The sequence below is a fragment of the Camarhynchus parvulus genome, chromosome 3 (assembly GCF_901933205.1).
Source record: "Camarhynchus parvulus chromosome 3, STF_HiC, whole genome shotgun sequence".
Taxonomy (NCBI): domain Eukaryota; kingdom Metazoa; phylum Chordata; class Aves; order Passeriformes; family Thraupidae; genus Camarhynchus; species Camarhynchus parvulus.
In genome coordinates this window covers 43584427-43611961 of record NC_044573.1, presented here as the reverse complement: position 1 = coordinate 43611961, position 27535 = coordinate 43584427, and the positions used below count along the sequence as shown (strand labels likewise).

Here is a 27535-nt window from a genome sequence, read left to right as displayed (position 1 = left end):
CTTTATGGCAGTGTTTTTTAAAAACCATGTTTTAATTGCTCTATGATTTTTCTTTAGCAAGTGCTAAGTTATAAAATACTGCACACGTCTGTCTTATTAAAAGTAAACTATTTATGAATTTACAACAACAGGCCGTTGAAGTTGTATGATAGGGAGCTTTCCAAATGTGGCTCATTGCCTGGTGGGGATACTGGAGATGGAAGCAAGATAAATAGGAGGCAGTATAGGGAGCTTTTTTCCCCAGAAGGAAAAAACACTTATTTAAATGACAGTTAAATTTACATACGTTTCTTATATTCTTTTTCAATGTAAACAAATCTTACAGTTACCATAGAGATTAGGTTCAGATACTGAGGTTTTAGAGCCATATTAATATGCAGATAGACAGCTGGGAGCATGAGGAGGTCAGATCACAAGTAGAATGCAAAGTGCTCTGTGAAACAGTGATACAGATCCACTTCAGGCTGAATTGAATGTATAACAGATGATTAAACTTAGAGTAACAAATACAAAAACCTCTTAATAGACCTGTATTTTTTAAAAAAACCCTCAGAGCTTACTTAGTCTTCAGTAAGGTTTGTGCTACTCTTGCATGTTTATTTTTAAAGTTAGGATAAATTCTGTCAGAGTGTTCAGGTGTTAAGTTTAAGTCTGTAGCTTTTGCAATTTGTGTGTGTGTGCCTAGTGTTAAACTTATATATGCTTGAGATAACTCCAGTACTTTATTTACTGTGCCCTGTAGTGTTAAGGGAGGTTAATCTGTAAGTCATTACTTTGAAGCTTTAGTTATTACAGGGAAACTTTTAACAGTATTGTGGTTCCAAAGAAATTTCTAAGATTCAACAACTTAACCAAGATTATAGGAGTTATACAGTGGATCAGGCCTTCTGGCTGGTTTAGATTTGTAATTTATTAGTTAAGCTTACAAGGATACAAGCCAGTCCAATAAGAAGCAGTAAGGGAGAATGCTTAAGAGAATTATTAGCTTTCTGTTTGTATCGCTTCAAGGTAACATTGACTATATTAGATCAAGATACTGTTTAAATATGACTGTATATTTCTGTGCATTTATTTTTTAAGTTCTCCAAAGAGCATACTCTTTGGATGCTCAAGGACACTTCAGCATGCAGAGGATTTAATACTTTAAGACCTAGTCTTGCTTAGGGTCTGCTGATGCAGACTTGCTTCTGACTGCCCGACAGAGGCCTGTGTTTTGATTTATGCCTTGGTCATTCTTTCAAGTGCAGAGCGTTGTGGATTCTGGTGCACAGAGCCTTAGAACTGGATTCCTTGTCAGTACCTTGTGTCTTTATGTGAACTTGAACAATTCAATTAGCTTTACGCACTCCTTTCCCCCACCTGTGTGGTATGGATAAAATGTTGATCTTTCTTTGTAAAGCACAGCAAGGTATATTTAGGAACAGCACCAACAATTGTATTGACACAAAACCGTAAGTCACTTGTGTTCTTGCATTTTGCAACGCTGTGACACAAGAGAGGTATGCTGCCTGCTAAGAGATTACCAAAGCTGTTGGTATAATTGCTCTCCTTGTAATAACCCAACTTAATCCAAGTAAATAAAGCCCCTCACATAAACCAGTAACTCTAGCCTATCAAATAGTCTTCCCATGGACTGCTAAGACCACTTTAAAAAGACTTTTGAGCTACATCTTACAAGAAGCATTCAAGTCTTAACAGAATTATGCTTGTTATTGTGATGTTCTACTAAATCAGGCTTTTTCCTGTGTTGATTGACCTCTGATAGTTAGTACAGTTGTGTAGATAATGGCTAGGATTGCTTGCATGTTGTGAAGTTTTTTTGTTGTTTATTTAGCACCTTTTGTATAAGGCCTTTTTCCATTAAGTATGTGTCAGAAGAATGTAGAATCTGTTTGATGATTTAAAAAGTAATTGCATGCCATCAAATGACTACTTACTAAGCAGGTAGCAATATATGTAAAAGCATTCTTAGAGAGTGCTTTTTTTTAAGCTCCAGAATCAGGAAATAAACTCCCTGAAAGCAAAGTGTCTGCTTTTAAAGGGAGAAATAAACAAAAGCTTGGTTTCACCAATGATTTTTACTAAGAACTGCTGCAAATGCTCACGAGATTTTTAATATGTATCATGGCATTTGTTTGATATATAAATATGTGAATGAAGTTAATATACCCACTGTAGTTGAAAAGTTCACTGCTGAGTGGGGATCAAAAGAGTAGATGTCCCAGAAGCTAGAGCAATTCTCTATGAATTAAGAGATCTGAAATGATTGTTTAAATGTTTTGATACTATTTGCATGTTAATGTTTTTCATTCTGTAAAGTAAAAACTATTTAATGGTTGTTGCTACTTGTCTTTGGTAATCCTAGATGTTCCTGGATGCTTGCTCAAAGTTGCCACGCTAACAAATTAAGAAAGCCATGCCTATGGTCTATGGTAGATTTTTTGTTTTGGTTTGGTTTTAATTCTTCCTGAATTTACATTTTTGTTTCAGTAGTCTGTCCTAGTGACCTCTCCAGCTACCCAGAGAGATCACTTGTGCACACTGATGCCGTAGCTGCTTTCCCTTAATGTGTGCCAGACCATTGCTCATATTCTCTGCCAGTATGGCTGAAGACAAAAGTGAAACATCTAGTAAACTTTTCAGCCACTGATTTCCAACTTTGAGCACAAGTCAGTTGAAAATCCCATTGGTCTTATGCAGGCTGGAAACCAGTCGTGGAATGTAGTGACCTTTCACTTTCTGGTTAACTATTTGAATTGCTGCAGAAATGGAGATTGCTAAGGGAAGAGTACCATTAGAATAGTTTTTGTGATGGAGGCGGGAGAACAGGTAAGTCTTAAAAGGTGGTTTTGCTCTGTGACTTGTTTTTACATTGTGAAAAATGATTTTCTTAAATTCTTTCCTGACGTTCCAGTTCGAACAAGTGATCAGAGGCAGTTATTGACTTCCTCGTGCTTGCATAATTATGTAGAAAGGAAAGCAAACACCACTTGCACCAAGCAATTACAAGTCACGTTGGAATAATCTATGTTATTTTGAAATTGTTTATTTGCATTTTTTAAATGCTAGTCTTTGTATATTTTACAGTGGCTAAACAGCATGGAAGTCTTGAACTCAAATCTGCATGGGTAGTATGTGGCTGTTGAATGGTTGTATTGGTTTATAAGGGCTCGACGTTAATTAGACCACATAGTGGAAAAAAGACTGTCTTACACTGAGAAGACTGAAGTTATAATAAACTATGAGCATGAGTTGAGTTGCCTGTATTATTATCTTCAAAGTTGGTGAAGGATTTTTGGATCAATGCTCTCACGGCAGCATAACTATTGTATGAGCATACTGTCTAAGAAAAATGTTAGTAGGCAGAATAATGAATGTGCATATCTTCACTGGAACACTTTGGGATAGTTATTCAGTTCACTTTGTAATCCAAAACAAGTATTGTATACATGCAGAGCAGAAGCATGCTGTGATATGCATTGCATGTCTGTTTTCAAAGAAATTTTGCGTTGTAGTTGAAAAGCCCTTTGAAACAAAATGCAAAGGTTTTGATATATTAAGCTTTACTGTCACTATCAAATACTTAATCTGAATGCTTTGCTGATTGAGTAAACAGAAAAAATAGTGCTAACTTTGAGAAGGTGGAAATCATACTGTTGTCACAAATTGGTTTCAAATTTTTTGTTTACATCCTACAGATAGACACATTTTCCTTAGAAACATATGCTTTTATAATAGGCTAAAGAATAAAAGGGAGTTTGAGGTGACCTCATTGAAAAAGGGAACCAATTTTACAGAAAAACCTAGGGCTTAACTTTCCCTGGCACCCTAACGTTATACACAGCCATCCAAATGCTCGATTATTTATCAGTTCATACTTACTTGAAAGTAGTTAACCCACTTTCTGTTCACTACCTTTTGTGAAATGCAACAGTTGGATTCTCTGCATTTCTACTTAATAGGCCCTTCAGCTGTTTTTACTGAAATGTACAAAGCTGAAAACTATGGATCTCAGACTATGTCTGCCTTAAATGTGATTCAGGTCACAGCTGAGAAATGTTGAGAAGTCAGGTATTGTGGCTGCTTGCTTTCTAATTGATGTGCTTTGGTAAAAAATACTACTTTTTGCCTTTTCCACTTAGCACTCAATGTTGTCCAGTTACTGTGCTTGCTATCCTGCTTGGATATGTGCATGGAATGGATTTTCAAAGACTTCTAGAAGACTTCAAAAGGTCTCCAGGGAACTGAGAAAAATTGTTTAGCCCTATGGATAAACTAAATGTTAGTGATTTAATATGTGTTACCATAATTATTTTAAAAGGTTTTGATGGAAAGTCATAAATCTGGATAGTTGGGTTTTCTGTTCTTTTTTTCTGTTAACATGGGGTGACCAGATGAGGGGATATTTCAGGGAATTCAAGTAAGGAAAAGACAGCAAGCCACTTTGATATTCAATACTTGACAAGACATCTATTTTCCTTCTGAAGATTAGTTTGAACCAGGGGAGAAATTCAATAAAGAGACCGCTATTGTTTTTTTGGGTTTTTGTTGGTTTTTTTTTTTTTTTTTTTTGTTTGGCAGAATATAAAGCAGTCATGACCTGTTTAGCAAGAAGTGTTTGTAAGCAAGCTCTGAAAGCCAGTTGTGAGAATGTCAGCAGAGCAGGGTGGTGGAGGTTGTTGCTGAGTTACCTGTTGAAAATTAGGACTGAGATGAGCCAGCTGCTTTATGTGTGACCATTTGTGTGACAGTGACTTCCTGAGTAAATATCTATCAATTAATTGAATGTGGAGTACTGTTTTGGGGGTACAGGTACCTGAACCTGCCTTCACTGTGATGAAAATTGTGCTGAACTATGAAAAGGCATGTTCCTTACTGTGAGTGAAAGCAGTGGGAAAAGGCATCATTCCAGTTAATACAGAGTTACTTGCTCCCATTGCTGTTGTCTGTGAGCCTGTATTTGCTCTAGAGGGGAGATGGTGGTCTGTACACCAAAGAAAAGACTTTTTAGCATCCAGGACTCCCTGTTTAAGTAGTCTTTGATTGTGACTTATACAGATCTCCTCAACGAGTAGCTAGAGACAGCATTCATCAGTTGTCATTTAAGCTTTGTGTGAATGCAGACATCTACAGAGCTTTGTTGCAGAGCAGATCACCCCGGTTGGACTAATGTGAATAACAGTGTTCTTGGGCAGAGGAGTTTGCTGTTCTTACTGTTTAATCTGTTGGTTTGTCCCCCAACAACCTGAAGCAAAGGATTTTGTTTCATAAGTAGTTTGTCAAATTAAGGTATTGTACGGTCATGGAAGAATGCAGTCTTGTCTCCTTCTTCCACTCTTGGCTGTTTATTCTCATTGTCTTGCGTGCTACCAGTCCATTTGTGTGGTGCCAGAGTACGCGGAACTGAGCTGAAATTAGAAACAATCAGATACATGTACTCTTCACTTGCAGACTGTTCCTGCCCTGACTGATGCCTGGCAGAGGAAGAAAAGGCACAAAAGCAGAAGTGCACCAAGACTGATTAGGATTGGTTTAAACTGCATGTGAATACACATCCTTCCCCATCCCTCTGCCAAATTAGCAGTTTACAGTCATTAGGCTAAACATTTTGTAAACTCTCTACAGGTGAAATTGCCATAGAATGTTTTTTGTGCTTTCTTGAGACCTAGAACCCCAGACTTCTTTACAGGTTTGAAGTCCATATTTTCTAGAAGATATTAAGTGAAAATATTTAATTGAATTGATGCTGTGTCTTGAAAGGAATTAATAAAATTCAATTTTCAATATGATAAACATTGATTTCAGAAAATGGAGAGGTCTTAAAGAAGAGATGGTATCAGATGAAAAACCTCATTTTTTGAGGCCAATATAAGCTTTGCTTTCCCTCCTCCTTCAAGTTCTTCAGCATTTGGAAAGAATACCATTAATAACAATTATGTTTCTTTCTACTGAAATTAGAGAAACAGTTGGTATTATAATTTTCTGTAGAAAGATATTTATAAATATTAGATTTCTATCCTATAAAGGTGACAGTTTCTATGTGCCTATAATACATTTTGACAATAGGTACTTTTACCAATGGATGGAAAACGTAAGCAATTGTGCTATCTTTATTCCAAACTAAAACAAAAGGGAATGATAATTTGGGGAGAAGTTAAATCACTCTGATAAGGAAGTTAAAGGGAATTGAAGTAAAACTTCCACTTTTTTTTGTATGTGTTAAGAAGGCCTGTATATTTATGGGTAGACAAGTGGAGACTTGGTGACAGTTGGGTGTTAATGCCATTTGGAGATGGTAGAGTGAGGTGTGTGACATTTTCTGCTTATTACCACAAACTTCATGCAGAGATGCAGATATTTGGATGATATGTTATCGTCCTTTCTAAGAACTGGTGTTCTAGCTGAGCTTTTATCTGTGATCCTTTCCCTTTTCCCTCTTATGTGTCCTTCTAACTTAGTATTCCTCATCATTTAAGACAATCCTTCTAAATGGGATTTGGGAAATGGGATTTGACTTCAGTAAAATTCAGATCCAAGTGTATCTGATGCAAGGTTTCAGCTGTAATAAATAATGTAGTAGAGAGTAATTTGTTTTTTCACGTTCTCTACTGATTTGAAAAAAAATGTTTCAATTTGTGGCAGGGTAACCTGATCCACTGTGATAATTTTTTTTCCTTCCTATTTTCAGCTGCCCTCTCAACAGCAGATTGCAAGTGCTAAATCTCATTTGTACATTTAAAATAGTCCACTCCATGTTTTCTTTAAAATAAATGTGTAATACATTCTTCTAAGATTTCAAAGAATACTTTAAATTAATCTAAAATGGTGGAAGAGACTTTCCAATATCCTTTATGAGCATTTAAGAGAAAGATTGTTAAGTTAATCTTTTTGTTAATGCTGTGACACTTAGGTTGACATAACTTCTTTTCCTGGGAGAAATAATAAGAGATTGAGACATTTTTTAAATGAATACATGTTATACCAGCATTTCAGAATTCAGGAATTTGTAATGGAAAACGTGTTTTCACTTTTTAAACTTATTTTACTGCTCTGTTTATTGAAAGATGTTACTGCAATATTAAATGAATGTAACTTCAAATTACATCACTAAACTTAAAAATAAAATAGATATCCTTCTTAATCTTTGTACCTCCATAAATATAAATGCATTTTTGAAAACATAGCAATAATTATATAAATTTCCACTTCAGTTTCTTTAGAAGGTTGCCCTGCTAGATGGGCATCAAGGGAGATAGTGAAATACTTAACCAAAAGTAAGACTGCAGTACTGTTTGAAAATTAGAGTTTGATATGTACCAATACCTTGCTGCCTAGAACAGAGACAAAATGGAGACAATAATTCAACTTTGAGTAATTTCCCTTTTCTAAATGCAGATTCATCCTGAGGTGCTCTTCCAGAACTTTACAATGACAATCCACATACCTTTACACGTAGGACATGATTTAGGTAACTGTATGGTGTCTTTGTCTTCTTTGCAGAATTTCCTGCCTATTTTCCTGCAATATTGGGCAGTTTTAAAGACATTAAATCTTGGGTTCTTTCCTTTACTCACAGGTTACTAGTGCAGTATTTACATTCCTAAAATTCGAGTACGACAAAAGATTGTATCACTTGGTGACATACTATATTGGATACATGGTTTGAAACCTGCAAAGTCACTCTTCAAATATATTCTGATATTCTTGATTCATTTTGGAATTGAACTGCCAAGGCTCCTGCCAAGTGTGTTCCCTGGAATAATTTACCATGAAGTTCCAGAAAGTATTAGTGTGTATATTAGATGCTTGTCTACACTAATTCAGTTTTTCTTTGCTAGTAGCTCTTTGGCTGTTGAGCTAATACTCTGATTTCATTTTACTTTGCCTGATACAAGCCAAAATGTTGGATTGATAAGGTTAACATATTTCATTTATAAACATTTCATAAACATTTTATTTAAAAAAATCTTCTATTTCATACATTGTACATTTTAAAAGTACATATTTATATGTACACTTGCCAGTGTAGGATGATTTAGGTTTTTAGATGCAAGTAAAGTGAATAAAGTGCTTTTGTTACATTCTGTATTGTAAGACAAATACTCTTTTGGTGACAGGATTGTAATAATAATATATATGAGAGAGATAGGTGTATGTCCTGCTATGGCAGGCTTTTTGACTGGTGTTGTATGTGGCATTGGTAGCATCTAGAGAGCAACTCAAGTGGTACTCTTTTTTACACTAAAATAGAGAACAATCTTCCTTTTTGTCATGGGAGTAACTTCCTTTGCAGCTGCACTTATTTGAACATCTGATATGGTGTAATGAAATCCTAATTATGGTCTGACAATAAATATTAAACGTAGCATGCATTATGTGGAATAAAAATGATCCATGATACTTAAGCTGGTCTCACCAAGTTTCTCTAGTTATGTGTATTGTATTTACTTAGTTGGAGTTTTGAGGACACAAATCAGCTTTTAAGATCTTTATATAAATATCCATATATATCAAAACAAACAAAAAAAACCCAAAAGGAAATGGTAAATTTCTTTCCCAGGTACTTGATTCCAGACAAATCCAGATCCAGTTTGAGAACTTTGCTATCTTACTACTGTAGCTGGATATCTTTACCATGTTTGCTCAGAATTGAACTTGGGGAAAAAACTCCAAACCACTGCAATACTTGAATGTAATGTGCAGATGGAACTTGTGTTTACAAAAAATCTCCTTAGTTTTAAAGGAACTGCACCATCTTTCCTTTTTTTTTTCTGGCAATTTCTCTTCAAACAGCTTTTGTGTCCACTGAAACAACATTCCAGCCAAGTAGTTTGTGTGCACATCAGTTGCTTAGTAAGGCCAGTGTGAATGCTTTAACTGGGTATTCCTCTTCTAGTAGGGTGTTGCACAGTATTTCTGTGAAAATAAATATTACATTAGGCAGATTTGTTATATGGTAGTACTGGAAGATTAGGTTTATCCTTTAAGCCAAGTATTTCAGAATTTCTCTTCAATTATCTTCTTAGACTTAGGGAAAAAGTGATCATAAACACATAATTAATTAGAATTTCATTGGCATATGAAGTTGATACTGTAACCTGGTGATTTGATGGAGACACTGATATTTTATTGAGATGCATTGAGATTCCTGCATTGTGTCTTGCAACTGAAGACCTCTTAAGGTGCCTCATGTTCTACTTCAGAGAGTGGAACAAGGTTTCATGTGGAAAGTAACATTAGAGTTGTTGACATACAAAAGACTATCAAGTAAAACTTAAGGTAGACTTTTTCTCTTTCACTTGAGTAATCCGAAATGTTACTTTTTGAAAAGAGGCTAAAAAAATGAAGGTTTTAGTATAAGAAGCTTAAAGACTTTGAAGAAAAAACTGGGCTTTACATAATAGCTTCAGCACACTTGAAAGCAGTGAACAGACTCTTACACTACCTATGCAACCTCAAAAATTTTATTCTCTGTTCTTTAATATGGTGAAGAGTTTTGTGGAATCTGAGCAAGGATCTTTCTTTAAATAGTCACTCCCTGGAAATGGCTGCTATTAGTCACAGGCTAAGCCAGCTGAAGATGTTTTGGAAACAGGTGCTGCAATGAGTAGCCAAAGAAACAGAAGTATTCTGGGGGGATAAAGTGGATAAAAGGTATGAAACAAGTAGTTTAGATTCTTTAAATCCTTGAAGTCTCAAAGGTAGCCTAGCTAAATACTAACTGCAAGTATATTGTTCTTACTCCCTACAGTGACACTTACACTTTCTGTGTAGCAGGCATCTAAAATATGTCTTCATAATTATGCAGCACTTGACAAATCTCCTCCAAACTTGTCTTCAGCTGGTTATTTCTGTTTTCTTAATATCTTAAATGTTTTATTTTTAATGCTTGCAGGTTTGGTTGGCTATGGGTATTTTCTGATGGAAAATATTGCATCGCTGTTCGGAATAGTTGCCACATTGACTACATTTTGCATTTTCCCCCCAAACCTCCTTTCACAAACTTAAATACTGAACTCTTAGTCTGCAAGATGAATGCTGTTGGGGAGAGGAATGAGAAATTACTAATTTTCTTTTAATATGCTTGCTGCTGACTATGCAAGAGTATTTGGCCAGTAGTATTCTCCAAAAATGAAGTGAGACAGGAGAGAAGTTTGCATGTGTGCTTATGTTTGTTAAATTTATGTAAGTTAGGAATTGTATTCCTACAAGTTAGGATACTTGTAAAAATAGCTCACAGAAGAATATTATTAAAGAAACACTGTCGTGTTTATGATGAAAAAAGATAAATAAAACCTGTGGACTTGAAACTTTAGTCCTCACTTTTTTTTAACCCATATGGAATTATACTGAGTTACATATGCCTTACTTCAGAAGAGGCATTTATGTGTATTAATGTGGGGGAAGTGGGATATACAAATAAGTTGCTGGTTTTTTCAACATGGAGTGTGAGGGAAGGATTTACAATTTACTTAATAGTTTGAGCAACTGTTCATTTGAAAGACAAGTGTATTGTGGAAAATAATGTTTACATTTTTCTGGAAGAGGACTACCTAAGTGAAAATCAAGCTCATTCAATAGTAGAAGTAGTCTGCTTGTGAGCATAATTATAATTTAGTGCAGTTTTTCTTGGTAAATTATTTGTGGTGCTAATTTCTTTGCTGCCCCAGCTAACCAGTGTCCAGCTTAGTTAAGACATCTGTGTTCTGCAAGGATGTGTATATTTCACCTGACAGCAGCGCCCCAATAGGTGCTGGTAAGAAACGTAAAATTTAACAGAAAATAAAGTGGGGCTTTTTTCTCTTTCAGACCCAGATAATTGGTTATGTGATTATAATTGGTTATATAGCTAAAATCTTAACCAATCTGCTGTTCTTGACTGGAAACTATCTGTACTCTTAACCAACTATTTTACTGTAGTGGCAGACCAAACCTAATTTTAATTGTTTTTTGTGCTGCTTGGCTGCTCCTAAATAGTGTAAGTGTGCATATAGTAATGCTAATACTTCACTTCTCTTTAACCCTGTTTGTGTCTTGTCTCTCATTGTCTTTAATGTAGTGCCATGGGTTCTGTAGCCTGTTTCTAAGGAGGTTTGAAGATAAGAGTTAAGAAATCTTGTTGTTAATAGTCCTGTTCATTATTCAGGGACCTATAGCTTCACCAGAATACTAGGGGGAAATCAGAACATTGAAAAACTTTGGCTAATGCAACTCTTCTTATGTTATCTTATTTATCTACGTATATATAGTCACCTTTTTTTTTGCACATACAATAGCTGTGGTTGCTTTAAATTTTTACCAGAGGTTTTTTTCCCTTTTCCTTTTTTTTTACTGGGAGAGGAAGCTGAAGAATTGTTTTTACTATTTTGAAAGGTGTAATACCTTTATAGAAAGATAGAGCTCCATATTTCCATAAAAGAAAGATAGTATGGAGATAGATATTTGTATTGCAGTATAATTTACTGTCAATTCAAAGATTGTAGGGCTGTACTTCAGTTGTTAGAAAATACACCCTCTGCATGGACTAAGGCGGAAGCACTCTTGATACTTTGCATGCATGTAGTTATTGTATGCTATTTGTATCTTAGCTAATGTAATATAAAATAATTTTTTATTATAAAGTAGAATCTTATTCACAAGAAGTTTGGAGAGAAAAATGAATATTTGTTAAATGCAAAAGGGAAAAAAAAACACAAAGGAAAGGATTATCATCAGGACACTAAAAAGTGCATCTAGAGTGTATCATCAGAGGCAAGGATAGATATACCTGTAAATGGTAATACTTGTAATTTTTACTTCCAAAAATTTATGCAGTGAAGGTAATAATGGTCAAGTTTACACTTACTTTTAGACACACATGAACACATAGGTATATATTTTAATATCTGGGATTTACCTGCAGTTCTTTAGAAGTTTCAGTTTGCTGGCTAGCTTGCCTTTGAATTTCATTACAATTGTTTTCTATTAGATGTTTCAAAAGTGTAATTGTGGCATCAGGAATTCGAGGAAAGCCAAATATAAGGGCTTACTGTTTTAAAGCTGAAGATACTGCACTCTTGGTGTATTAGTTGTTTTATCCAATTGAGATGTGTTTTGTTAGCTCTTGTGTAATGTTTCCCTTGGAGACTCAAGAATAGCATAGCAGGTTACTGATGAGGAATAAATGGCTAGTTTAGACCAGGAGTGAAGATCTGTCAAAATGTTCCAAAGAAGGATTCCCTTAACACTAAAAACTAAGGAGAAGTGTAGGGATTAGTGTGTATCTAGTTGAAGTCAAACATTGTCAGAACCCAAAACAAGTGAAAAGTATTTTTAGTTTGGCTAGTTTACAAAATGAGAGTCTTAAAAGTTATTGCTGACACTGACCTAGAAGGGAAGACAAGACTGTTGGTCTGTTTATACTAAATCTGCTGAAACCAGTGGAGAAACTAAGGATATTTTTTCAGAACAAGTCACTGGAAAGCAGAGGATAACCTCCTTTGCCTGTTCTAAAGTACATCTTCAGGTTCTGTTACTTGTATTTAATATCTTAGTGAATCTGAGCCTGGCATTCATATTTTGTCTGAGATGAAAACAACCTGTTTGGAAAAACCAGGAGAAAAGCAAAGGGCAAGTTGGTAGAGAGGACTGGAGTTTTTTCTGTAGGTCAGGTATCTTTGTGCTACATGCTATTAATTTAATATAGTCTGAAATAGGGACTTAGATGACTGTACCTCCACCAAGTCTGAATATATCAGAAGAAAGTAGATGCCTGAGGTGTAACTGAAGGAAATTATCTTTGCAGTGATATTGACCCTTCCTTCAGTTGATTATTTTAATGGTAATGTCAGGCTCTGTGAAGGGGGAGAAAGTCTGCATATGCATTTTCCTGTCACTGCTGTGCTTCCAGGTGCATGTGGTGTGTCAAAAGTGCTAATGGGATCCCTGGGTTACATCCATGCAAGACCATGGGAGGACTGAAAGAATGTTTTCTCATACTTTGGTCTCTTTGCCAGTGTGGTGTAAGCTGAAACAGGTTTCCTGATTCAAGTGTGCCCCAGTGTCTGTTATTGCTGTTAAACCTAATGGGGCTGCCCTGTGCAAGGCAGTGACTTTTGAGCAGTCTCACTTGTCCAGCTGTACGGCCCTGGTTAATTTTCTTGTTCTGCTGTAGATCTCTGCTCCTTGAAGGACTTTTAAAGACTGCCTCAGCACTGGATCATCATCTTGATATAAGTTATCTGGAGTCCAGTCACATGAAATATCACATTTTCCAGGAAAGTCAAACCAAACAGTGATTTTTGACAGGACTGATCCCATTTATAAATTGAATTAAGTGCCTCTTTTGAGGTAAATTCTGAAATTAATCTTGAAATTAGTTGTCAGTTTACAACTTGACTTCTTATTTTACAAACACAGATTACTTTAAAATTGTGTTGTTCTGTGATCTAATGGTAATGGTATTTTACTAGTTCTCTATAAAAATCAAAAGTTAATTAACTTCAGTTAATCTGCTTTGTTTGCAAATAATGTGTGTTGGATATAAAACTTAACATTAACTGGTTTTTTGAGTGCTATCCAAGTAGATTAGACTTTGAATACAAACTTGTATTTGACCTTGCATATACTCCAGTGCTGAAGTGCTTTCAGCCAGTTTAAAGCCACTTCAGGGTTTTATTGGAGATGTTTGACTGAAAGCTGTTTGTTTGACACTCACATCATTTGAAGATGAGACAGCTTGACTATCAAGATATTAAAGAAAAAGAGGTAGGATGGTAATTGTTATCTTTCCCATCCAGCTAAGGGCCTCATACATTCAATTTTTGCAATTTGGAAAAAAAAGAAATTTAAGTGCTAGAGTGTGCAATGAACAGGTAAATATAGAAAATGCTATCAAACACCCACAGGAAAAGAAGAGGATTATTTTCTAAGTTTTGAAATTTCTGTGGTTTTTTTGCAAGAATCTTACAAGTTCTAAATTATTGTGGAGTACTGCTTCATCTTGTTGTTTGGGGCAGGCTGCCAATTTGCCCATTGAGTTATCTGCTCGTACTTTGTTAATGCTGCTGCGTGATCTTGCAGTGAAATAATACAATGTACTGAAGTGAAAGAATAGCAATTTAGCAAAAGTAACAGAAACAAGTTAATTCATGAGTTGAAGCACTTTAGTCCCTAATCAAATGTGTATCAGAAGAGATGCAAAAGGAAAGATGCACAGAGAGAGGCATCTTCATTCATTGGATTGGCGTTTGTAGGGCCCAGGTTTTCCCTTTTTACACTTGTGAGTTTTTAATTTAACTCACAAAAGAAGTATGAAAGAACACACCATCTGTTTTAACTGCTGGTGGTGAGCATCTAGCAATACACATCTCCCCCCCCCCCCCACCTTTCCTAGTTTCAGAAATTAAGAACTACTGTTGGCAGTAGGTAGTGTGTGTCACCAACTTTGATTATTTAAACTAATTTTATTGGATTTATTTTGATTATTACATTTTTTTGTTGTTTTCTGCAGGTAGACTGAGATTTTAGAATATTTATCTTAGTGTTCCTGGCTTTCTCAGAGGAGTGAAGAGGTTCAAGCCTTTTTACTAAACTGATTTTCTTACTTTGCATAATGATCAAAACTCCATACTGATGATTATTCAGAGGAACCAGGAAAAAACAAATAAATGAGTGTGACTTGCATTTAGAACAGTTCTGTTTGATTAGATTTCTACCATAAAGAAGCTATATACTTTTGCACCAGTTAGGTTTTAAAGCACTTATATTTTTAGAAGTTTCCTGTCAGTTCTGTAGCAATCAGGCTGTTTTGCTTCTTGCCACTTGTCAGCTCATAATTCTACCCAAAACATTCATATTTTGATTCTTATACAGGTAGTGGTGTATTTTGGTTGCAAATACAGCAAAAACTCTGTTAGTAGTTTCTCACTTAAAATAAGATTATTTTTTTTAGTAGTCCCCACTTTTCTTCTTCCCCTCTTGAATTTAACTAAAGGGCCTATTCCACCTGTTCCTTTGTGAGATAAAACATTATGACAATTGCCTTTTCAGAAATCTAGTAAGAAACTGCATTAAATACAAGCTATGTTACCAGGTTTTTGTAAGCACTAAGAAAAATGCATTATGAAATTCTAAGCCATTATAATGGGATGCCTTTGAGGCTAAAAACCACACAGCTATAATAGCCATGAGATTGCAGGATTTCAGAGCAATGAATATAAGTACAAGGCAAGGCAGCCAGCTTTGGTCTACTTAATTTGTTGAGAGGAAGTGGGGACTGACTGCAACATTTGAGCTTTTAAAACTAAAGAAGTGAACAGATTGTTGCTGAGTGGAGTTGTGTACAGAGTATTTTTAAAATTAGTATTGTGGTAAGTTGAGCTCCAACCAGAGATGAAACCATGTGCATACTTCCTGTCTGTCTGAGACATCGCACAAGTGCCTGGGGGTGGCAAAATGAGTTTTGACATACATCAGCACAAATCAGAAGTGGTAAAGCTGGTATTTCTTTGACTGAGTGATTTTTCTGATTACTTTGATAGGCTGTTTTGTGTATGGGGCAATTCACAGAATCTTGAAAAGCACAGGTAATTGTTTAGAAGACTTCATGTTCTGTAGCTGCTTTTTATGAAAATAGTTTGTTTTAGCCGTGGGAGTTCTTGTTGATTCAGAATTTGAGTGTGAATACCTATAGCCATATTAGGCTTAGTTTGAACTGCTACCTCAAAAGCTGCTTGATCATCCTTTTAGTGTGTATTTAGTAAGACTGTTGATGTAAAGGCTCAAAGTGACAGAGTATTTTAATTGATCTTGTGATCTCTTCAAGCAACTAGTTACACAGCATATTAACATCCTTTTTTTAACCTAAAAACTCTGTTCATCCTGAAGCTATGGGATTTTTAATGCCCTAGACTATAAGATTAAAGGTCCCTGCAATATTGTTGGGTTTTTTTGCAATGGAAGAGCACTTGAGTCTGACACTAGGCCAAATCCAGTGAAGGACTCTAGCTAACCTGTGGGTGTTTGTGATACTTCTCAGTGCAAGTGATGGCACTGTGAGAGTCTCCTCTGTATTATAAACGTGGGCATGTGCCACTGGCTGCTCTGTCCCCTGGGCAGAAAGAATTTGGTAATAGTGCTTTGTAAAGTAGGGTAGATTCTGTTGGATGGTTGGCTCAGAACCTATCTGCAAGCACTCCTGACTCGTTCAGGCATCTCATTTCCTCTAACATGCTTCATGTCATGAATTTCCAGTAGTTCAGATCCTCTGGAGGAGTGAGGCTGGTGCTTTATTCAATGAGTCAGGGCTCCCAGCACATGGAATGGAGAGCTCTGCTGCCTTCTCATGTAAGGTTTTAGTGTCTGGGGCTGAAGGCAGCCAGCAGGCTGGGCTGGGGAGCCATCAACACTTGCCAGTTTCATGGTGCGGTACGTGCTGCCTTTGTAGTTCACTGCCTTTGAAAATGGAACCTGCTGCGTGCTGTCCCCGCCTCCTGAGAGGGCAGTCCTCAGAAAATAGCCAAAAAATAAATGGAACATGAGGCAATGTCATATTTCTGCCAAAAAGGCAAATGCTGTACTGGAATGTTAAAGTATTACTTGAAAATTGTGTGAAATTGTATTTGCTTCTCTTGCAGTTAACTAGGCCATACCTGTGTCCAATTTCAGGCACCAGCTAGGTGAAATATGTGAGGTAATTAAATCAAACTCCAGAGGGACAGTTCAAAATACAGGGCCTATAGGTAAATAGAAATACTTTTTTTTTTACATAAAATTTACACCATAAATTGTTGTTTTCTTTTAGAAATAGGATTACTCTAAGAAGTTGCATCGCTTGAAAGTTACTAAGCAGAAGTATACTTGTCTCCATTTGCAATATTGTTAAGACAAGAAATAACAGTAGCAAGGAGTGTTTAGATGAGAAAAGCCGGTAAGCACTGCAGAGTGCAGGATATTCATTCCTGAATGTAAGAATGGGTGTTCCAGACACCTGTTATGAATAATACAGCTGAAATGATCCTGCTGAGAGGAATGACCTTGATAACCTTTTATGTGTAATTACATTTTTGTTTGTTTTTCCCAACAATCTCATCTATTGAAACTTAACATTTAATAAAGTGGTTAGATTGAGTTATTTCAGTCTCTTTGTAGATATTTCCTAAACTAATTTTCATAGTTCTTTTCTTAGTGTCTTGTCCTTGGGGAGCAGTTTTACACTGAATTACTGCGAAGCAGTGGAGGGAGCATGGCAGATGTAAAATCCACTCTCTTGTCTAAAATTTCTTGTGTTGATGTGACATTAGACATTTTATAGTATCCTACTTTAGGTACACTCTTGTGTACAGTTGGCTCTCTGCTGCAAATTCATTTTGTCTCCAGAAGCACAGTGCACAAATTCTTGGTTCCTGAATGCTTGGATTTCTGCATAGCCTTCATGTGCACATTGGTTGGGCTTAACTTACTAAATAACGTGTCTTGAGGAAGGATTGATTCTCAGTAAGAAAAGTTCTCTTATTTCGCTTTGTTTTGTATTTCTGTTTTTTGTTTTGTATTGTTTGACAGTTGTGCGTAGGTTTGGCATTACTTTTGTGTACTCTCCCATCATTCTCCTGGCTAGCAACAATGGTGAAAACCAAATCCAGAGGCTACACATTAATTTTTTACCAGACTAATGTTGCGATTTAATGTGTTACTCTGTTAAAGTTTTAACATGCTATTCTAAAAAGTACTTTATATTAAATTACAAATCAGCTGCAGTCATGATTTCATACAAATATACAAAACATCTTAAATGCTTAGAATTTTGGAACATATTTTTATCAGTACATATTTAAACATTGTCAGACAAATAAGATCATAGCTGTGTTAGTGAACTGACTTGGGTTGGTGTTTCAGAAATCTCATTCTGCTCAGGGATTTTGAATTGTATGTCATTCCTTCAGCTTTCCCTTTCTGTTTTGACTTAGGAACAAAAATAACTCCTCCCCTCTTTTCCTTCCTCATAACCAGTTTAGAAAGTGTTGTACAAACAATGGAAATAAACCAAGGCAAGAAATTTTATTTTGTATCTGCAGAAAAAGGAGTCATGGTTTATGGTTGGGGTTTTTTGGGTGTTGGTTTTGAGTTTTGGTGGTGTTTTTTTTTAAGGTTCAGTTTTTCAATTTAGCACTAATTTGCTTCTAAAGTTTTAGAAGCAGAAAATAGTTTTTAAAATCTATGATAATAAACAGAATCTTAAAATGGCACAATTTCAGTGAAAAAAACCTTAGTATTCTTAGGTTATAGTCTGATTTTAGTATCTGTTCACTGATCTTGCTCTTGCTAGTTTTACTATCTAAAAATATTTTCTGTCAACTAAAATGCCACCATTATCAGTTACAGAATACAGACAAGTCTTTTCACATACATAGAGTTTCCTGTTCTGTATATTGTTATACTGAATTTACTGTGCAACTAACTTCTTAAAAAGAAAACAATAATTAAATTGTCTTTGACTGGAAATAGAAATAATGCCCAAGAACTATCAAATTGTTTTAAAAATAGGTTTATTTGGTTTTTTTTCTCTTGAGATTTCAGTGACTGTTGTTTTTTCAGACTTTACATAGTCACTTCATCATTTTGCTCAGGAACAGCCTGGACTGGTCTGTTTAATTAAACTATCAAATGATCTTTGTTCCAATCCATTTGGAATGCAAGCATATCATTAGTATATCATTATTTTCAGTGCTTTGAAACATCCCAAGTTTTTCATAGCAGCAACTCTAGACAGAACTGTGGCACATTTTAAAAAAAATGAGGCAAGTTTTCAACACCTCATAATTTAAATAATGCTCCTAAGCAACATCCAAAGCTTTTAGTTGGCAAAACAGTGTTTATCAATGTAAAAATTAAATTTAACTTAGTTGAAGTGCTAAACAGGTATCGAGAACGTATTTTTGCTGAATTATTTTACCCTCTAACAACAAACACTTTACTGATTGCTTCCTTTTTTTGACTTACAGTTCTCCATACTAGAATGAATTTTGATTCTTGCGCAAAACACAGGAAATGTGAAAGAAGTCTTTAAAATATTTGTGATTAAAAGTCTTCATTGAGAAGCTCCTTATTTCAAATTAATTGTTACTTTTTTTTTATCTGTATGTATGTAGAAACTGTTCAAGATTGAAATGTACAAAAGAGTCTGGCCAAAATTAATGAAGTTGTATGTACCATTTTACACTACTAAGCTGTAATGTTAAATAGTTTAATATTTAGCTAAACCTTACAGGGAAAAAATTGCCATCTGGTAGCTATGGCAATAATTGATTTCAAGAAAAATTTTGTATTTAGTGGATAAACAGCAGGAGTAGGCACTCAAGATACCTTTTCTTTTATAGTCTTTCAGCAATACAGAACAAGAGACTTACAGAAGGAATTGTAAAGAATCGGCATTATTTTTAGAAAGCTTGATCAGCAGTTCTGGAGTGTTTTTATTAAATAAAACATTTTATAAAGTGATATGCTATACTGATAGAAAGAATACAGATTCCATTCTTAGGTCTGAAAGTACTGTAGAAAAACATCAAATACTTACTTGCCTTTGAGTAAGGTGTGCATTTACTCCCATTCTGCAGACTTGAAAGTTGGTACAAACCTGCTGGGCCACATCATGGTGCAGCAAGTGTGTGACCAAATTAGGAACAGAATCAGAATTCACTGGGTTTTATTCAATATGGTAGGTGGAAAAACCCCAATGCTGTAATTTTTTTAAGCATAGTCACCTTTCTGGATTTGCCATTTTGAATAGGAAATGAGGTAATTATAGTTCAGATGTTTGGAAATTACACTACTCAGTAAATTTCTGGATAAAGAATTGAGCTGCTCTTTAGTAATGATTAGGATAGACTAACTTTTAAAATCTTTAAAGTGTCACTTCTCATTTTCTTAGTAGAGTTAAAATATTTTTATAATTTTATTCATCAACTTATAGTAAAAAAAAGGAATTAGTTCCATAAAAATTCAACTTTACATGGATAAGTAAAAATAATGAAAATCCATTCTGCATTTAATACAGATACAATAAATAAAAGAAGTGTTACTTGCGATTACTGAATTGAATTTTTTGTTTTGGGTCTCTTGGTCCTTCATGATCGTAGAACCTGTAAATCCTTTCCACAGCTCACTTTTATTTGGGGAGGAAAATCAGCTTTTGAACCTTTTCAAGTCTTTAAGAACTTTAAATAAGCTTGGCCCTGGACTGATCAAACTGAATAATTGGAAATAAAAGAAATACCCACTTTGCACCTGTAGGGAAGGCTAAAGCTGTCAGAAGTTGGCTTAATGCTTCCAGACATCAGTGCACTAAGCTCTGGTAATTTCCAGCTTGGTCGAGGGGATAGACAACAATGATATTTTGCCACAGTTACGTGCTGTATAATGTTTGCTTACAAGATTGGTGAGGTGTTACTTCAAACTTCCTGTAGATTTTGAATTGAAACTGGAAATAGGTTTCATTACAAGAACTCCACTCCCTCCTCCTTTAACTTGTAAATGTTTAGTTTGGTCAAGATGTTTCCTACCATAATTTTGATTTGTGGGCAAATATTGATAAAATTGAACCATTTTCCTTCATAATTATATATATATACACATAAATAGTTCTGCCTTTCTATGAAATGTACAACAGTAACAAAACCAAAAAGTAAGTAAAAGTCTGATTTTTCAGCCAGAAGAAAATATGCTCAAAGCACATTCTTACCTCCTGGGCTTGCATGTAGTAGCCTTTTCATGTGGAAAACATCACTGCCTTTTATTCTATTTTGTAGTTTGCAAGTTTCTGAAAAATTCCTCCTGCTTCCTGTTGTGGTGTTCTCATTTTTGGAAGGTGGATGATGGGCCAATTGATTTCCTTTTTTAAAAGGAATTTTTTATTTTCTGGGCTTCAGTCTTTATTTTGAATACTTTATTTGCCTTTGAGGAATTGTCTGCCTTGGTGATACAGTTTGTAGAAAGGTTTTAGAAATTTCTTAGCTTTGCTGATCTGAAAATACATGAGAAATGTATTTGAAATCAACTATAAAGATATTATCTGCAAAATTGAGTATATTTATTAGAAGCGTTTATAATAATAGCTTTTCCTGAAGATGTCTGCTATTACTATAAAGTTGAACATCCTCTGAACTACAGCAGATTGAACTGTAAGCAAAATCTTGCACTCCTAATTACCCTGTGATTTTGCTTATTAAAAGATTGATTCTGCAGTGTGTAGGTGGATCTCTGCTGTTGGCTGGAACTTACTGCAGTTTGAAAGTATTTAAGGTAATAATCTATAAGTTAAATGCATTAGTATTGGGGTAGGAAATTCCTTATGTGTTTGTGTGTTTTTCACCTGTGTTCATGAAAGTGTTTTTTCAGAACTTGTCTAGGAGATGTTGAATTTACTCTTGTTAAAAAAAAAAAAAAGTTTTTTAAAACTGAGTCGTTTCAAGCCTTCATTGTCCCAGAAGCTTCTGAAAGCCTGTTGAATGACTTTGAGGTAGCTACTAATGCTGCAGTATGGAAAGGGAATTTAAGGTTCCCACTATGTTAAATATTTGCTCTTCATTAGAAGACTTTAAGATTTGGCTTGGTTTTGGATTGAAGTAGTGGGGTATTATTGGTGGGTTTTCCTACTAAATTATGGGACTGGGATGACTGTAGATTGAATAGTCAAGTATTTGTGTAACAATTCCACTTGCAAAGTGCGTTTCCATGTTAAATTATGGACTACAGACAAACAACGAGGAAATACTTGCCTTGGAAAAATAACTTCAAAATACCATAGGCAGTAGGAAAAAAGTTTTGCCACTGCTCCTCATGCTTACTGTGGGTGAGCAAAGAAATAAGATTTTGAGCCTTGTGATGTTTCTTTTTGAAACTCAATAATAATTTGGATGCCGGGTGGGGTCAGGAGGAGAGGGTCTTGAGTCTTTAACAAGCTTTCCCTGAACCTTGGTTAATGAAATTAAACAGATCTTAAACTTTCAAAACCAGCCCTTTCTTTTCACTATAGCTGGGGTGGTTTTTTCTTGTTGAAAATATAGTTTCTTGACTCAAGAGTCTTGTAGAGTAGATAAATGCTGAATTTTGAATGTTTAATGCAAACTAAAATCTTGGCTCTTCAGACTTCACAAACATGAAAGACTGAGGGAAGGTTTTTCTCTTTGTATATTACTCCAAAAGCAGTCCTGCAGGCTTTCCTAGTAACCACGTCTGCTATGTTTCTAGATTGAATACTTAATCTTGTTTTCATGTGGTTTACTTGGAACATCCTGTGCACAGTGCAGAAGAATACAGATGAGGAGATAGAAATAATACATTCACACATACACCGTAGTAGATGTGCTTATAGGCAAAGCACAATGTAAAGCAATTTTATCAGTTGCTGTATGGCATGACAGACTCTACAAAGGAATTTGAATATAGTAATGCAGCACAGTTGAAAGAAGAGATGTGATGATGATTTCATTCCACGTAGATGGAAAAATGTATGTGTGTAAAAAAATGCTGGAAAACCAACTTCTTTACAGCTTTTTAAAGTGTATGTTAAAGCGTGATGCTACCATTTTAGATTGCAGTGTTAAAATGGGTATTTCACAGTGCCTGGGAGAAGTCTCTGTGTGATACATGGAAGACCAGAACTATTAATACCGATGTAAATATCCAAATTCAGAAGATGTGCAGGATGTTTTATGATGTGGGCATCTAGCCATTTGTCAATCCTTCCAGGTATAATCAGCTTGAAAGCTGGAGCAGAACCCTTCCAGCAGCCTGCTTTTCCTGCCAAAGAAAATTCCGCCACTGAATTGGTGGAAATTGCTGACTGGTCACCTAGAGACTGCTTCTTTTTTAAGTGGTAAACCAGCTTTTCAGCTGCGGCAGCCCGTGCTGCAACTCCTCTGCGCGCCCAGCAGTTGTGAATTGAGATAGCAGAGAAACTATTCATCCTACTCCCATTAATAAAACAAAATTAAATGCTAGTAGTAGCATGGCGGTTGTCCGTTAGTTTGGATTTCCTGATGGAAAGTGCAAAACTGCAGGAAATGCTTTTCTCTTTATCCCTTCTTGCTCACCCAAGACAGTGCCGGAACTTTTTTTATAGTGATTAGGCCGCTGATTTAGGCTACTCAAGGCCAGGCGCATTCCAGCGGCGCTCCCTCCGGAGGAGCTGCACTGCAGGGCCGCGGGCAGCGCTCGCACGTTTTCCCGGCCGGATCCCGGGGGCTGCCGTTGCTGGTGCTCCGTGCCCGGCTGCAGCGGCGCCAGGCTCCCGGGAAGCCCTGCGTGCAGATTTACCCGGCAATCGCCTTAAGGGGACAAATTTAGTTTACGGCAATCCGCGCTTAATCTGCCGGAGCCGTGGGCACCTTCGGGGAGAGGGCGAGGGCGGGCGGCCGCGCTCGGGGCTGGCTCGGGCAGCCAGAAACTTCTGGCAGCTTCCCGGCCCCTCCCCTTAAAGCGGCAGCTCCCCGGAGAATCGCTGGTGCCGCCTGCCCCCCCCCAGTGAGCCGAGCAAGTCTCCCGGGCACGTCTCTTCCTCCGGCGGCGGTGCCGAAGCTGGAGCGTCCGCCCGGCTGTCCCCAGCTCCTCGGGGCGCTGCTCGAGCCGCCCTGGCAGCGCTCAGCACCCCTGCAGCGGATGCTGGCGAAGGGCTCATCACGATCTCTTCCCTAAACAGCCTCTCCGTGGCCCCCGCCTGCCTGCGGCCGCGGGATGCAGCCCTCCCCTGGTGTCCGTGTGCGCACGGATGGCCGGCTCCCGGTGTCACCCCTTCGGTAGCCTGGCCTCGGTCATTCATGCAGACAAAATACTGATTCCTCTGGGAACCGTCTGTCAGTGGTCTCCGTGAAGACCTTCAATGCCAGTCTCCTGGCAGTAGTTAAACAAGGAAACGAACAAGCGGAGATATTGCCATCAGCTTCACTTTTCTCCTTCCAGTGTGAACTCTGAGATTTTTGAAAGAGTACATATAGAGACAAAGAAATATTGACAGGATATCCTGGGGTGTGTATTGAAGCTGCTCGGAATGAAAGAAGTTCATGATCTCATTATACATGAATGATGGCGTGTGCTGGGCATAGTTTCAGTTTTGCTGTTGACAGAAGTTTACTGATTGTAAACTGATTGTAAGAAGTTTACTGATTGTTGGCAGAAGTTTACTGATATGCTTCTGAAAGGATGATTCTTATCTTTAAATTATAAAGTGTAGGTGATTATATTCACATATAAAATGTAGATGCCCATTCACATAATCTTTTAAAATAAAATAAAGGCCGAGAGAGAAATGAATGAGACTAGTACAGTGTTATTTTAAGAGGCCTTCAAGAATTTTAGGAAGCCCAGAACTTTTTGTATTATAGGGTAGACACCCCCCCCCCCTTTAAATATCACTGCAATTATTCTTGTTAAGATATTTTCAGTATGCCTGCAGTACCTTTTCCAAGATTAGTGAACTGTCAAATTCTAGCTGCATTTTAGCATACTGGTTGCTTTTTGATTTTCTGGAAACCTGCTCTGAAAAGCCTAAAAAAAGAATAAAAACAAATCCTCATAAAACATGTCAAAATTAAATAGACAAAGATGCATTCAGTTTGAGCATAAGGGCATCTAATAAATGACGTAAGCACAAAGCAGGGAAGGGATAACAGAAAGGTAAAAATAGCTGTATACTAATTTTTAATCTCTTTGATGTTGGTGGAATTGAATAAAAGCTACTTGAGAACAGGTGACTCAGAGCTGGTGAGAATGACAAAGTCAATTATCTTAAATTGATGCCAGACTCTGATAATTACTTTTATTTTTTAGTTTGCATTCATTATGATGCATCACATTTTGCTAATTATTTTAACTTGCCACTCTCAGTTGTTACTCTGTCACAATGAGAGAAGTATGTTGGAAATTTCACTTAAGTGATTTGGGTGGGGAGAAGGCCCGTGTAATTTGTCTTTCAATGGAATAATGAAATTGCAGGAAAAAATCCAGTATGTATCCATTGAAGATTTCAGATACTGTTTTAGAGTATATAATGATTTATAGTGGTAGTTAAAGAATTTAATTTAATAGTTTTTCTCTCAAAAGCCACTGTAATACTGTGTGTCTAGTAAACATAGCTACATTGGTAAACAATTAGTCCATATGTTGCTATTCTTTAGTTCTTTAGAGTAGTAAATATTAACTAATTTCAGTGAAAGGAATAAGAGTAATTTCAAAGGATTTAGGCTAGTGATTGAAATTAACATGTGTGTTAGTAACAGAAGTTCTTACAGATACTGGGTTTTTTTGAATGAATATTCTTTCTGGGAGAAGTTGTTAAATTAGAGTAGTGATAAAGTAATCACAATACTGATAATTACGATCTTTATAAGAATTTAAAGTCCTGCCTAAAATTTGGTTGTTGACTTGCCTGTTCCTCTGCCATAAATTTTCAAACAAAGACCAGAGCTTCAGATTATCTTGGTGCTCAAAATTTATTTTTTTGTTTTAGTTAGTGTCAATAGCAGTGAAGAAAAAGTATTCTGTATTTTTCTGTAAGTTCACCTTGACATTGTGGATTGGTCTTTCTGATAATTCTTTTGTCTGTATAGGGAAGTATAGGCCTACATGGACAAACTAGCTCTTTAAGTTTTGTTTATAGTGGTGTGTGCGTCTGTGTGGACCCATCTGGGGTCTGTCGCTCTTGTTAAAGTAATCTCAGTACTTTACAATTCCTTTTAACTTTGGAAGATGAACTTTCATGAAATACTATCACCCTTGTAGTGGTGAATGTGTTTCTTCACTACAGAGTGCAGTGGAGCAGGAGGGATGCTCCCCTTTCAGAGCTTTACTGTCTTTGCAGGAGAATACATTGCTGCTTTCCTCTGCTCAGATTCATATTGTGGGAAACAGCCACTTCTTGGTTCACTTCAGTGCAAGTGCTGACCAAAATCAAATTTATCACCACCTGAGTCCCTCTTTCAGCACTCATCCAAGTGCAGCAAGAGAAAAGCATGGCAGCGTGCGTCAAAGGCAGCTACTGTTGGGCAAGCAAGGGGGGAATGAATTTCAGAATCCCAACACGCTTAGCAGATTCCTTGTTAATCTCGGTGGAGTTTTATTGGTATTAAGCCTGGATTAGGAAAGGATAGGTGTTCATGGATATACTACTACCAATGTAATATATCCTACTACTCTGCATGCAGTCACGTACCACACAAACAGGGAGAGAGGGAGGAGGGTTCATTAGTGCATTCATGTTTCTGGTGATCTTAGAAAGTACAGATTGATAATGATTTTATACTACTCAGAAATATATTCTGTTGCCTGCCAGTGAGAGAGAGAGAGGCTGGAACAGAGTCACTGTAAAAAGCATCATTAATAAGGAGTTAACCCTGTAGCATCTAATGTTTCTCAGTTTCAAGTTTTGTAGAACTTAAATGTCTAAAAAATGATGCATTGAAGCATTCAAGTACACACTTCCATGCCTTCTGATGTATTGGAACTGGGAGCAGCTAGTAGGAATTATCTGATGCTGAGTGGAAGCTCCTCAGTCTCAAATAGTATCAGTCTCTGATGCCTGTGAAGATTTATCTCTATATTTTTCCCACAGAGAATCTGGATGTGCCAGAGATGCCCCTTGTAAGCTGTGTTTGAATCTGTAGGGGCACAGAAACACAATTTGGCTTCGATAAGGGCTTAAATCTCTTGGCTTTGCTCTTGTCTGGGTCTCCATGGAGGCTTGCAGCTCTTGAAAACAAACCTCACTCCTCTTGGGTGTTGCCCTCTGCCTTCCCTCTTCTGACCCAGAGTCTGTGAAGTGATACTTCATAAGTGGCTCAGTTATCTGGAATCTCCTCACCCAGATTATGTTAGGAGAGGTTGTGTGAGAGAAGATGGACTTCCTTTGAAGGAACTGTACCTTCATGATCTCACTCAGTATACTGATTTGACCTATGTTCTCTTATTTCCCACCTCTTCTGTTTCTTATTTCCCTGTTTGGGTGTCACCTATTCTGTTTTTCATGTCACAAAACCTTGTCTTTTGTCTGGACCCTTCACCTTCATTCTGTATTTAGTCTCTGTCAGTCTCCTACTGTACCTTGCGCATGGGCTGCTCTCCTGATGAGCATCACCTTTGTCGTTTACTTTATTCAAAAGTGAAACAGCAAAATCTCCTCAGAGTTGTTCTATTTACTAATGAAAAATGAACCTTAATTATTTGAGGGAAATAAATATCAGTGTCTTCATGTGACTTAATCAGGTCTTGAGGCAGTTTAAGGAGACAGTAGAACACTTGGTTGGTCTTCACCACTGCAGTAGAATTGATCACCTGCTAAGTCTTCAGATGGTGCAGAGGCTGGAAGCCTATGTGGTGCTTGTTGTAGAGATAACTGTGGTATCAGTTTATTGTATTTATGACCTTATATCAGGAGACTATATCTGTATATTATGAGATTGTAATTATATTCGTTGGATTACCTTAGTGTTTTGTTCTGTGTTTCTACTGCTGTCAATTTAAGTTTCATTGGGCTGTTTTGTAATACTTTGTCCACAGAAATTGGTGA

General features: G+C 36.6%; 1 protein-coding gene across 3 annotated transcripts in view; it reads left to right on the top strand.

Annotated features, from left to right (window-relative positions):
* The window catches only part of ARID4B (AT-rich interaction domain 4B), an 88770-nt gene that overhangs the window by 2553 nt on the left and 58682 nt on the right, over window positions 1-27535 (top strand). The window lies entirely within an intron of this gene.